This window comes from Felis catus, chromosome A2, assembly GCF_018350175.1.
Source record: "Felis catus isolate Fca126 chromosome A2, F.catus_Fca126_mat1.0, whole genome shotgun sequence".
NCBI classification, from domain to species: Eukaryota; Metazoa; Chordata; class Mammalia; order Carnivora; family Felidae; genus Felis; species Felis catus.
The window spans coordinates 121,834,320-121,846,335 of record NC_058369.1 but is presented as its reverse complement, the minus strand read 5'-3'; positions in this window follow the sequence as shown (position 1 = coordinate 121,846,335).

The window sequence follows — 12,016 nt, the reverse complement described above, 5'->3', positions numbered from 1 at the left end:
GGGGTGGGAGGGAGGGAGGGGCGGGTGGGTGATGGGTATTGAGGAGGGCACCTTTTGGGATGAGCACTGAGTGTTGTATGGAAATCAATTTGACAATAAATTTCATATATTGAAAAAAGAGAAAAGTCCCATGCTGTAATGATTGAACCAGCCAGGAGCCCTAAGGTGAATTGTTATTTTTTTAATGTTTATTTTTCAGAGAGAGAGGGAGGGAGGGAGGGAGAGGGAGAGAATGAGACCATATGAGCAGGGGAGGGGCAGAGAGAGAGGGACACAGAGGATCCTAAGCAGGCTCTGAGCTGTCAGCATGGAGCCTGATGCAGGGCTTGAGCTCACAAACCATGAGATCATGACCTGAGCTGAAGTCGGACCCTTAACTGACTGAGCCATCCAGGTGCCCCTACGGTGAATTATTTCTGATGGAAGCATAGAAAGAAACCTTTCAAGGGGGCACAGGTTATACTATAAATCCTACAACTGCTTCTATAATTATAAAAGTATATTTTTCAGAATTATAAAATTATCAGTGGTAGGCTAACTTTGTCCTTGTCTTAGCTGCCTAGGCTGGCCCTCTCTCATTTCCTCTCCACCTTCCCGTCTCCTTGGAAAGACTTTAGGAATAAAAAAGTTAAAAATGGAAATTCTGTTATTCACATATTCATGCAGTCCAGATAAGATTCAAATAAAAATTTTTAAGTATTTTTTTTTGTTTGTTTATTTGAGAGAGAGAGAGAGAGGCAGAGAGAGAGAGGGAGAGAATCCCAAACAGACTCCATGCTGGAGCCAGACACAGGACTTGATCTCATGACCGTGAGATCATGACCTGAGCTGAAACCAAGAGCCAGAGGCTTAACCAACTGAGCCACCCTCATACTCCCCACGCCCCCCCCCAAATTTTTTTTAAGTCTCAAGCTTTACACATATTGGTTCTTCAAATTTTCTTGCTAAAACCAATACAGAAGAAAAAGCTGTTTGAATAATGACCTTGGTTATGAGGTTATCAGACCCACAAAGCAGGAAAGTTAAAACTTTTGACATGATGTAAATTTTTGGCTTATGAATACAGAGGTTCATTGTATATCAGAAAATCAATAAAAGATGCAAAATGTATATATAGCTATGGAGTAAAAAGAAATTAAGCCTTTGGTTATAGGTTTTCTAGTTCTGTGTTTGGAGGAAACAAAATGTGTTATTTTGGTTAAGGTAGTAACTAATAAAATGTTTGAGACTATAGTATAGCACAGTTATAAAGTGACATATCTTATACATATGGGATAATTGTTTTGGCTTATCTGCTTTGTTAAGGGAACTGCCAATTTTATGAGAATGGTAAATTCAATATATTACATGTTCATTTAACATGCTCATCAAGGTAACTATTTTAGAGCTGAATTAAAACTGTAAAATATGTTTACATGCATCTAAACAAATATCTGGGAGGGCTTGAGAAAGGTGCATTAATGAAAGGCATACAGGGGCGCCCAGATGGCTATCAGTTAAGCATCCGACTTTGGTTCAGGTCATGATCTCACAGCTTATGGGTTCAAGCCCCATGTCAGGCTCTGTGCTGAAGCTCAGAGCCTGGAGCCTGCTTCGGATTCTGTGTCTCCCTCTCTCTCTGCCTGCCCCTCCCCCATTAGTCTCTCTCTCTACCCCCCCCCCCCCCATAGGCAAACATTAAAAAGAAATTTAAACACACTGTGAGATATCTATACTTGTGGCATACTCATAAACTGTTTTAACACAAAGTACCTTATTTTTGAAAACATGAAATTTCTTGTAATTATCATCACTTATTGCTGCTCTTACATTAGCAACTTATTAAAATGTCCTGCATTTAAACTTGATGCAGCCACTGGTGGAAAACAGGATGGCAGTTCCCCAAAAAGTTAAAAACAGAACTACCTTACAATCCAGCAATTGCACTATTTAGGTATGTACCCAAAAGATACTAAAAAGGTAATTCAATGGGAGACATGCACCCCAATGTTCATAGCAACATTATCAACAGCCAAACTGTGCAAAGAGACCAAGTGCCCATCAACTGATGAGTGGATAAAGATGTGTGTGTGTGTGTGTGTGTGTGTGTGTGTGTGTGTGTGTGATGGAATATTACTCAGCCATCAAAAAGAACGAAATCTGGCCATTTGCAATGATGTGGATGGACCTACAGAGTGTTATTCTAAGCAAAATAAGTCAGTGAGAGAAAAATGCCATATTTCACTCCTATGTGGAATTTAAGAAACAAATGAACACAGTGGGGGAAAAGATGCAAACCAAGAAACAGACTTTTAACTACAGACAATAAACTGATGGTCACTGGAGAGGAGGGGGGCAGGGGGATGGGTGAAACGGGTGACGGGGACTAAGGAGTGCACTTATGATGAACACTGGTGTTGGACCTAAGTGGTGAATCACTGAACTCTACACCTGAAACCAACATTACACTGTATGTTAACTAGCTGGAATTTAAATAAAAACTTGGAAGAAAAAAAAAATTCCTGCATTTAGATACTTCTTAATTAGGTTTATGTTTTGTCTCCTGGTCAACTTTTTGCCTTCCCCAATTTGAGAATAAAACTGCCCATGTGTCTTTTAAAACTACATGTTCTTTGGATATCCTGGGATTGCTACAAGGTAACCAGTGATTTGCTTCTTCATCTTTAGAAGGAAGAATACTAGAATGAACTGGATTTGTTTGGTGCTTCAGATTTTAACTCATTTGAAACTATTAGGAGAGCTCTTTTCAGTTTTCCAGACATAGGCTAGAAGAACAAAACCTGAAAAATCCTAAGAGAAATTTTTTGAAGTGATGTGACATCAGAGAAAAAGTACCTTCAAATGTTGATGAAATAAGCCCTCCCAGGAGATCTTGAGCTCTTGAATGCTAAAAATCCACTAGGAGCAGATGATCTTCAGATGAGGTCTGCTACCTCAAGACCTTCCGATCCAAGACATGACGACACAAAGCAGGCAACTTCCACCCAGCATGGCAGAACAAGATGGATTTTCATGGCTCAACTTTTGGGTTTTTTTTTTTTTTTTTTTTGCTTTCCTTCAAGTCATACTACTGTCCTTGGGTGCCCTCTAGCAGTCACCTAATGGTTTCACAGAATGCTTTCATACATTCTCACTGTTGTACTTTCATTCTCCCCATCTTCCTTGCGACCTAAGAAAAGGCAACACTCTTGCGTACTTCTGTCCATAGCTACTGCTCTAAATCTAACGGACTTCCAGATTATTCTCATCCCTGACCTGAACTCAGTGACAAAAAAATTGAACACGTGACTTTTTATATACCTCGGGTTCCTTCTGATATTTGAAGTTTCCTCGTATTTATTAACCCCAACTTCCAGTCCTTGAAAAACGGGAACACGACTTCAACAAAATACTTCTGCGGAACTCATTATAGTACAGGCCTTATAAGCTCATTTGAAGTGGGAACGAATTCTGGGGCTATCCTTGTGGCGATGCTCAGTGTGTTCTCCTCAGAGACTCTCCAGCTTGATTTGCAAGAATCTGCCTGCCTCAAGGGACACGCAGTTGCCCCTAACATGATAAATCTTATTTATGTAATGTGGTCAATTTTATTTACACTCCCAGTATAGTCTATCCTCATCTTTGTTTTAAGCCCATCTCATTTTCACCATTCTTTTCAGCCAGTGTTATCAGTTTGTTGGATACAGCTATAGCAGGGCAGAGAGGAATATTTATAGCCTTTTATACAAACTCTTTCAGAAAATAAAAGAGGAGGAAATAGTTCCCAACTCTTTTAATGAGCTCTCCATTACTCTGGTACCAAAACCAAAGATACTGCAAGAAAACTACAGACTAATATCTCTCATGGACATGGATGCAAACAAACCCTTAACGAAGTATTAGCAAATTGAACCCAGATATAAGTGTAGCCCGACATTAAAAAATCCATGAAATTCATTACATCAGTAGATTAAAAAAACCTACATGATCATTTCAGTAGATAAAAAGCATTTGATAAAATTCAATATCCATTTGTGATAAGTCTTTTTGGGAAAGAGGAACAGAAGGCAACTTCCTCAATATTATAAAGGGCATCCACAACAAACCTAATAGTGAAAGGCTGAATGCTTTCCCTTTAAGTTCAAGAACAAGCAAGGTTCTCGGCTTTTGGGGCTTCTGTTCAAATCGTACTGGAGACCCTGGGCAATGTAATAAGAGAAAAGGAAAGAAGGGAGGAGGAAGGGAGGGAGGAGCAAACAATAAAGAAAACAGGAAGTAAATAAAACACAGTTTAGAAAGAAGTAATTTCTATTTGTGGACAGTATGATTGGGTATACAGAAAACAATAAAGAATCTACAAACAAGCTACCAGTGAGTTTAAGATCACAGGATGCAAAGTCGATGCACAAAAATTAATTTTTATATAATAGCAGTAAACCGGAGAACAGTAACATTTTTAGTAACACTAAGAACCATGAAATACATAGGTATAAATCTATCAAATTATATGCAAGATTTATATGTGGAAAAGTATAAATTACTGAAGACATCTTAAAAAACTAAACTAAATGGAGATACTGTGTTCATTCGCTAGAAGAGTCAATACTATTAAGACTGTAACAACTGACTTACAGATTCAATGGAATCCCAGTGAAAATCCCAGTAAGTAACTGACAGGCTGATTCTAAAATTTCTATAGAGGGGTGCCTGAGTGGCAGTTGGTTAAGCATCCGACTTTGGCTCAGGTCGTGATCTCATGGTTCATGGGTTTGAGCTGTGCGTTGGGCTCTATGTTGACAGGTCAGAGCCTGGAGCCTGTTTCAGATTCTGTGTCTCCCTCTCTCTCTACCCCTCCCCTGCTCCCTGTGTGTGTGTGTGTGTGTGTGTGTGTGTCTCAAAAATAAATATTGAAAAAATAATTCTCAAGATTCACTAATTAAAAAAAAAAAACCAGTCTTTTAAAAATGTAGGAGTTTCCCACTTCGTTTTTGAAGATGCTATATAGACAGCAAATAAGAATACAAAAATGCTCAACATCATTTATCATTAGGGAAATGGAAATAAAGAAAACAAGGATACACACCATACACCCAGCAACAACAAAAACAAAAACAAAACAAAAAGGCAAAGCAAAAACATACCAACAATCAACCCCCCTAACAACACTGAGTTCTGGTGAGGCTGTGAACCACCTGGAATGCCTGTACATTGCAGTAGGGATGAAAACTGCCACTTTGAAAAACCGTTTGGCGGTTTCTTATAAAGTGAACGTATGATTATCATACGACCCAGCAATCCTACTCCTAGAAATACGCCCAAGAGAAATGAAATCTGTTCACACACAAAAACCTTTTGGTGGAAGTTAACAGCAGCTTTATTTGTCATCAGTAAAAATCGAAAACAACTCAAATCTCCTTCACCTAGTAAATGGATGAACAAAACGTGATACATTCATACAATGGATTACTACTCACCAATTCAAAGGATCAAACTACGGATACATACAACAACATGGAGAAATCTCAAATGATTATGCTAAGTGAAAGAAGTGGGCTCAAAACCTACATATCATAGGTGATTTCAGTTATAGGCCATTGTTTAAAACACATCCCTAGGGAAGAAACCAGACCAGCAGTTGCCAGGGGCTTGGGGAGCACAGGGAACTTTTTGGGGGTAATGGAACTGTTTTATACCTTGTGTGGATGGGTACGTGAGAACATCCATTTGTCAAAATTCATACAACTGCACACTGAAAAGGGTGAACTTGACTTTATGTAAATTATCTCATTAACCTTAAAAAAAAAAAAAATGACCATTACAATAACTGGTCTATGCACTCTGTGTTTTCCAACGTTGATTCTCGTTCACCATCAGGTTGTTTGCATAGCTTGCAATAATCTTTATTGCTTGCTGGATATTAACCTTGAAAAAGCAATGGCTTGGGATGAGTCTTCTTCCAGAGATCTTGAGCTGCTGTTAAGTTCAGATTCGGAGAATCCTGGTCCATCCAGCTATGCGTACTTGAAGAGCTGAACTTTGGGAAAGCGCATCTGCCCAAACCGCCCAGGGAAATTGCTTTTTCTATTTCTTTTCCTCACCTGCTCCAAGAGCAGCAAGACAGTCCTCTTGACAGCTCACAACGGCTGTAGCTTTGTCGTTGTTCTAATGTTCCATTTTCCTCCTTTGTTACAGACTTTCGTCCAAAAACTGACCTGGCAGTTCCTATTTTTTCCTTTCTTCCTTCTTTCTTAAATCCAACATTTTATTACTATGTTTAGTCAGTCATCACCAGAAACTGAAGTCCAAAACTGTTTTTATTAAGTAACGGGTATTATATGGTAAAAATTCAAATCTTACAGAAGTGTACAAGAAAAAAGCCTCCTCACTGCCCCCACGCACCTGATGCTAGTCCCACCCAAACCTACTCCTTAGAAGTCCTAATACTCCTAATACTCTGGGTTTGAGTCTGGTTTTAGTTCTTCTGATAGTCACAACCTCCAGCTCTCCAATGAAGATCCTTCTCTCTCTCTCTGCTTCTTGGTTCATAAACTCCGGTGTAAAAAGATAATAGCCCTTACACTAGATTTGCCTCATTGTCACACCTCCAGTATGTTAGTCTTATTATTTAGCCTTCTACATGCCCACTAATGAGAGCCCACTACATGCCAGGTGGTGTTGTAGACCCACGCATGCGATAGTGAACAAAACTCATGGACTAATCTGACTTCACAGCACTTCGATTCTGGAAGGACAAAGAGCGACAATAAACAAACACAAAATCTGTCGGACGGGTATTCTAGAAAAAGAATAAAAAGCAGGGTAAGGAAAATAGGGAATATGGGGGCAAGGGCAGATCAGTGAGCTTGGCCTTTCTAACTTCTCTACAAACTTCTGGAGCCAGGAATCCTGATAGTCATACTTGCAATTTCAAGTTCAGTCACCTACCACTGGTTTGCTCTTGGGCAAATCACTTAACCTCAAGTTTCCTCATCTATGAATGAGGATGAAAATACCTTCCTGATAGGGTTGTTGTAAGGATTGAGATAATTGTGCTGAGCACAATGGCTGGCACTCAGTGAATGCACCAAAATACGACATCACTTTTATTAGCACAATGACACAACACAAAACCCTGAAAAAAGAACAATCAAAAGGCCTATGTGAATAGCTTAGTTTTATTTTTATCATTATTAGGTGTGGTCACTATGCCCCAGCATTAGATGACTGCAGTTTTATTTTATATTGAATTCTATTCCTCTATTGCCTTGTGATTTCTAATTTCAGAGATACTGGTGGATAACTTTCACATGTTTTTTAGTGTTATTTTTATTTTTTTAATGTTTACTTTTGAGACAGAGCATGAGCGAGGGAGGGGCAGAGAGAGAAGACGACACACAATCCGAAGCAGGCTCCAGGCTCTGAACTGTCAGCACAGAGTCCGACATGGGGCTCGACCCCAGGAACCACGAGATCATGTCCTGAGAAAGTCTGACGCTTAACTGACTGAGCTACCCAGGCACCCCGTTTACTTATTTTTGAGCGACGGAGCACAAGCAGGGGGAGGAGCAGAGAGAGAGGGAGACACAGAATCTGAAGCAGGCTCCAGGCTCTGAGCTGTCAGCACAGAGCCCCAATGGCTTGAACCCACAAACTGTGAGATCATGACCTGAGCTGAAGTCAGACGTTTAACTGACTGAACCACCCAGGCACCCCTCTTTCATATATTTCAACAAAAGTTGACACATCCAAAAATTACCACAAGGATATACTTTAAGTCACGGTCACTGTCAAATATTTATGGAGTGGCTACTATGCACCAGAACCAGATCTAGGTTCTGGGGATATAGCAATGAACAAAACAGAAGAGATCCCTGCTTTTATGGAATCCGCATTCCAATGGGAGAGATAATGAGCAAACAAACACGATGAGATCACACAGTACTAAGTGCTATGAAGAAAATTACGCAAGAGGAGTGTGTTCTTCATGAGATGGAGTGATCACGGATTATACTTTATGAAGACAGGGTAGTCAGAGACAGCCTATCTGAGGAAGTGACGTTTATGCAAAGATCAGAACATTGAGAAGAGCGTAAATATTATATATAAAAAACTGTTATCTCACCATTATTTTGTATTCCAGCATCGACTGGCACAATGAGACTTTAAAAGCTTAAGTAGATGCTTCTGCAAAAAATAATGCAAAAATCCACCTACTAAGACACTTATTACTCAAACATATTGTGCCAAACAAAAAGCTCTATAATTTTTTAAAGTTGCATTTTAATAGATGGATTAAATATTTAAATATATTTAGAAAGGAAATTATATATAAAAGCACCAGGAGAAAATACAAGCAAATACTTATATAAACTTAAGATGGGTAAAATCCATTTAAAACAAAAATTTTTTTAATGTTTATTTTTGAGAGGAGAGACACACAGCATGAGTGGGGGAGGGGCAGAGAGAGAGAGAGAGAGAGAGAGAGAGAGAGAGAGAGAGACAGAATGTGAAGCAGGTTCCAGGCTCTGAGCTATCAGCACAGAGCCCAATCTGGGGCTCCGACTCATGAACCGCAAGGATCACGACCTAGGCCGAAGTTGGATGCTTAACTGACTGAGACACCCAGGCGCCCCCTTTTTTAAAAAAAATTTTTAATGTTTATTTTTGAGAGAGAGACAGAGCACGAGCTGGGGAGGGTGGATGAGTAAAATCCTTTTAAACATGACCACGAAAGTCAAAAACATAAAAGGGGGCACCGGGTGGCTCTGTTGGTTAAATGTCAGACTTTGGCTCAGGGCACCATCTCATGGTTTGTGGGCTCAAGTCCCGCATCGGGCTCTGCACCAACAGTGTGGAGCCTGCTTGGGATTTTTTTTCTCTCTCTCTCTCTCTCTCTCTCTGCCCCTCCCCTACTCTCTTTCTCAAAATAAGTAAATAAACAACAACAAAATAAACAAAGGCCAAAATTAATAAATGTGACTACTTTAAAAATGTTGAACAGAAGGAAAGCAAAACCCTAAGAAAAAATACTACCATAAATTAGATTCAAAGTGAAATGAAAAGCTAATAAACACATTTGTAATGTATATTAAAAACTAATAGTCTTAACACTTAAAAATATCTTAAACCACTAAGGAAAAAAAACCCAAAACAACCAGCAATAGTCATAAACAAATAATTTGCAAGGAAACACAAATGGCCAGTACACTAATGAAAAGATGTTTAACTACAGTCATAATGAAAGAAATGCAACGAAAACGGAGTTTGTGCTTATCAGAATAGCAGAGGTGGAAACACAGCAATAAAATTCAGTTTTGCTCAAAGTACAGAGAAACTTGAACTCCCATGTCCTGTTAAGAGTGTAACATAGAAACAGCTTAAAATTTTAATAAAAGTGTAAAGGAAATCATAAATATCCTAATAGTACTATATCATCAATATTGTGAAGATTTGTACTTAATGACAAAAGTATTTATGATATACTGTTGAACACACCCGAAAGAGAGCATGTTTGGTGTGACATTACATATGTTAAATTAGGTTTACACAGATTGGTAAGTGGGGGTATAGTCACCAAAGACTAATGGTGATTATCTATACACAATGGGATTTGAAGTAATAGTACTTTTTCTTTGTGTAAGTACTTACATATTTACTTTTGGAGCTGTCCCAAAGAAGGAATTTTAGAAAGCTATACTAACTGGACAGTTAGCTAACAATTCACATTTACCAGCAATCATCAATATGCTTTGAGTTTTCACCCTGCCACACAAGGAAAAGGGCAGTGGGTGTAAAGATCTCCCAAGCCAAGATTATGGTCAACTCTAATAAGGGAAAAATGCCCAGTCGAGAGCTTTCCTATCATTTGTATGATGGCATCATTTCCTTGTATGCAAAAAGGCTAAAGCTGCCTAATATTTTACAAACTGGCATTACCTAATCTTTAGTTCAAGTGACAAGGAAAACTTCCACTTCCAAGCCAAAAACACTTCCCCGTTCTAAAACATATTACAAAAATACAGTTATCAAGATTATAGTTTGGTACTGGCATAAGGATAGACATAGATCAATGGAATAAGATTAAGAGTTGTGAAACAAACCCATACATTTATCTTCAATTGAATTTCGACAAGGGAGGCAAGATAGTTCAATGGGGTGAAGAATAATGGTCTTTTCAACAAATGGTGTTGGAACAACGACATCCACATGTAAAAGAATGAAGTTGGACTGTTACACCTATTATACACAAAATTAATTCCAAATGGATCAAAGACCTCACGTAAGGGCTAAAATTATGAAACTCTTAGAAGAAAACTTTTATATTAGCGTAAATCTTTGTAACTTTGGATTAGGCAATGGTTTCTTAGATGCCACCCGAAACACGAGCAGCCAAAGACAAAAATTAACTGGACTTCATCAAAATTAAAAACTTTTGTGCTTGCAAAGGTCACTACCAAAAAAAAGTGAAAGACAATGCACAGAATGGGAGAAAATATTTGCAAATCATATCTGACAAAAGTCTAGAATCAAGAACACATTAAAAAAATTCTTAAAACGCAGTAATAAAAAGACAAATAATTTTAAAGTGGGGAAAGAATCTGAACAGGCGTTTCTCCAAAGATCCACAAATGGCCAATAAGCAAATGAAAAGACACCGAGCGTAATTAGTCATGGAAATGTAAATCAAAGCCACGAGATATCACTTCATAGCCACTAGGTTAGCTATGGTAAAAAAGATGGACAAATACCAGTGTCAGTGAGGATGTGGAGAAATTTAAACCTTTACACATTTGTGGTGGGAATGTAAAATGACGAAACCACTTTGGAAAAAGTTTGGCAGTTTTCACAAAGTTAAACACAAAGCTGCCATACATATGACCCAACAATTCTACTAGTGGGTTTATGCCCACGGTAACTGAAGACATGTTCACAAAAAGATGTGTGCTCAAATAAAGGCTCATAGCAGCAGTATTCAGGATAGCCAAAAAGTGGAAACCACCCAATATCCATCAAGAAAATGTGATGTATCCATACGATACTATTTAGGTATCTAAAGAAATTAAGCACTGATACCTATTACAGCATGGGTAAACCTTGAGAATATTGCACTAAGGGAAAGAAACCAGACACAATAGGACACGTATTGTATGATTCCATTTAATGAAGTATCCAGAATACGCAGATTTAAAGAGAGACAAGTAGAATAGTGATTACCAAGAGAAAGGCGATGGGAAGGGAGGGAAGAATGGAGCATGACTACTGATGGGCAGGGATTTCTTTTTGGACTGCTGTATATGTTCTCAAATTAAACAGTGGTGACCTTGTGAATATTCTAAAAGCACTGAATTGTACCTTTCAAAATGGTGGATTTTATAGTATGTAAATAGTCTCAACTATAAAGTTTTTACATGGGGCGGGGAGGGCTCCTGGGTGGCTCAGTGGGTTAAGCGTCTGACTCTTGATTTCAGCTCAGGTCATGATCTCATGGTTTGTGGGTCTGAGCCCCACAATGGGCTCCATGTTGACAGCATGGAACCTGTTTGGGATTCTCTCTCTCCCTCTCACCCTGCCCCTCCCCCACTCTCTCAAAATAAACTTTCAAAAAAAAAAAAAAAAGGAAAAAAAAAATCTTATAAGGGCACCTGGGTGGCTCAGTTGGTTAAGTGCCCAACTCTTAATTTCCGCTCAGGTCATGATCCCAGGGTTGTAAGATGGAGTCCCGCATGAAGCACCATGCTCAGTGAAAAGCCTGCTTAAGATTCTCTCTCTCCCTCTTCCTCTGCTCCTCCCCTGCTCATGCTCTCTCTCAAAAAAAACCAAAAGACCGAAAACAAAACAAACACATAAAACGTAAAAATTTTTTTACAAAGAATGATGGCAAACTTCTTGCCTGAAGCTACTGTATGCTAGAAGATAATGGGAGAGCATCTTTAAAGTACTAAAAGACAATAAAAACAACAAAAAAATTGATGATCTAGAATTCTAGGCCCAGAGAAAGTTTGTTTCAAAACTGAAAACAATGCTTTCAAAACTTTTA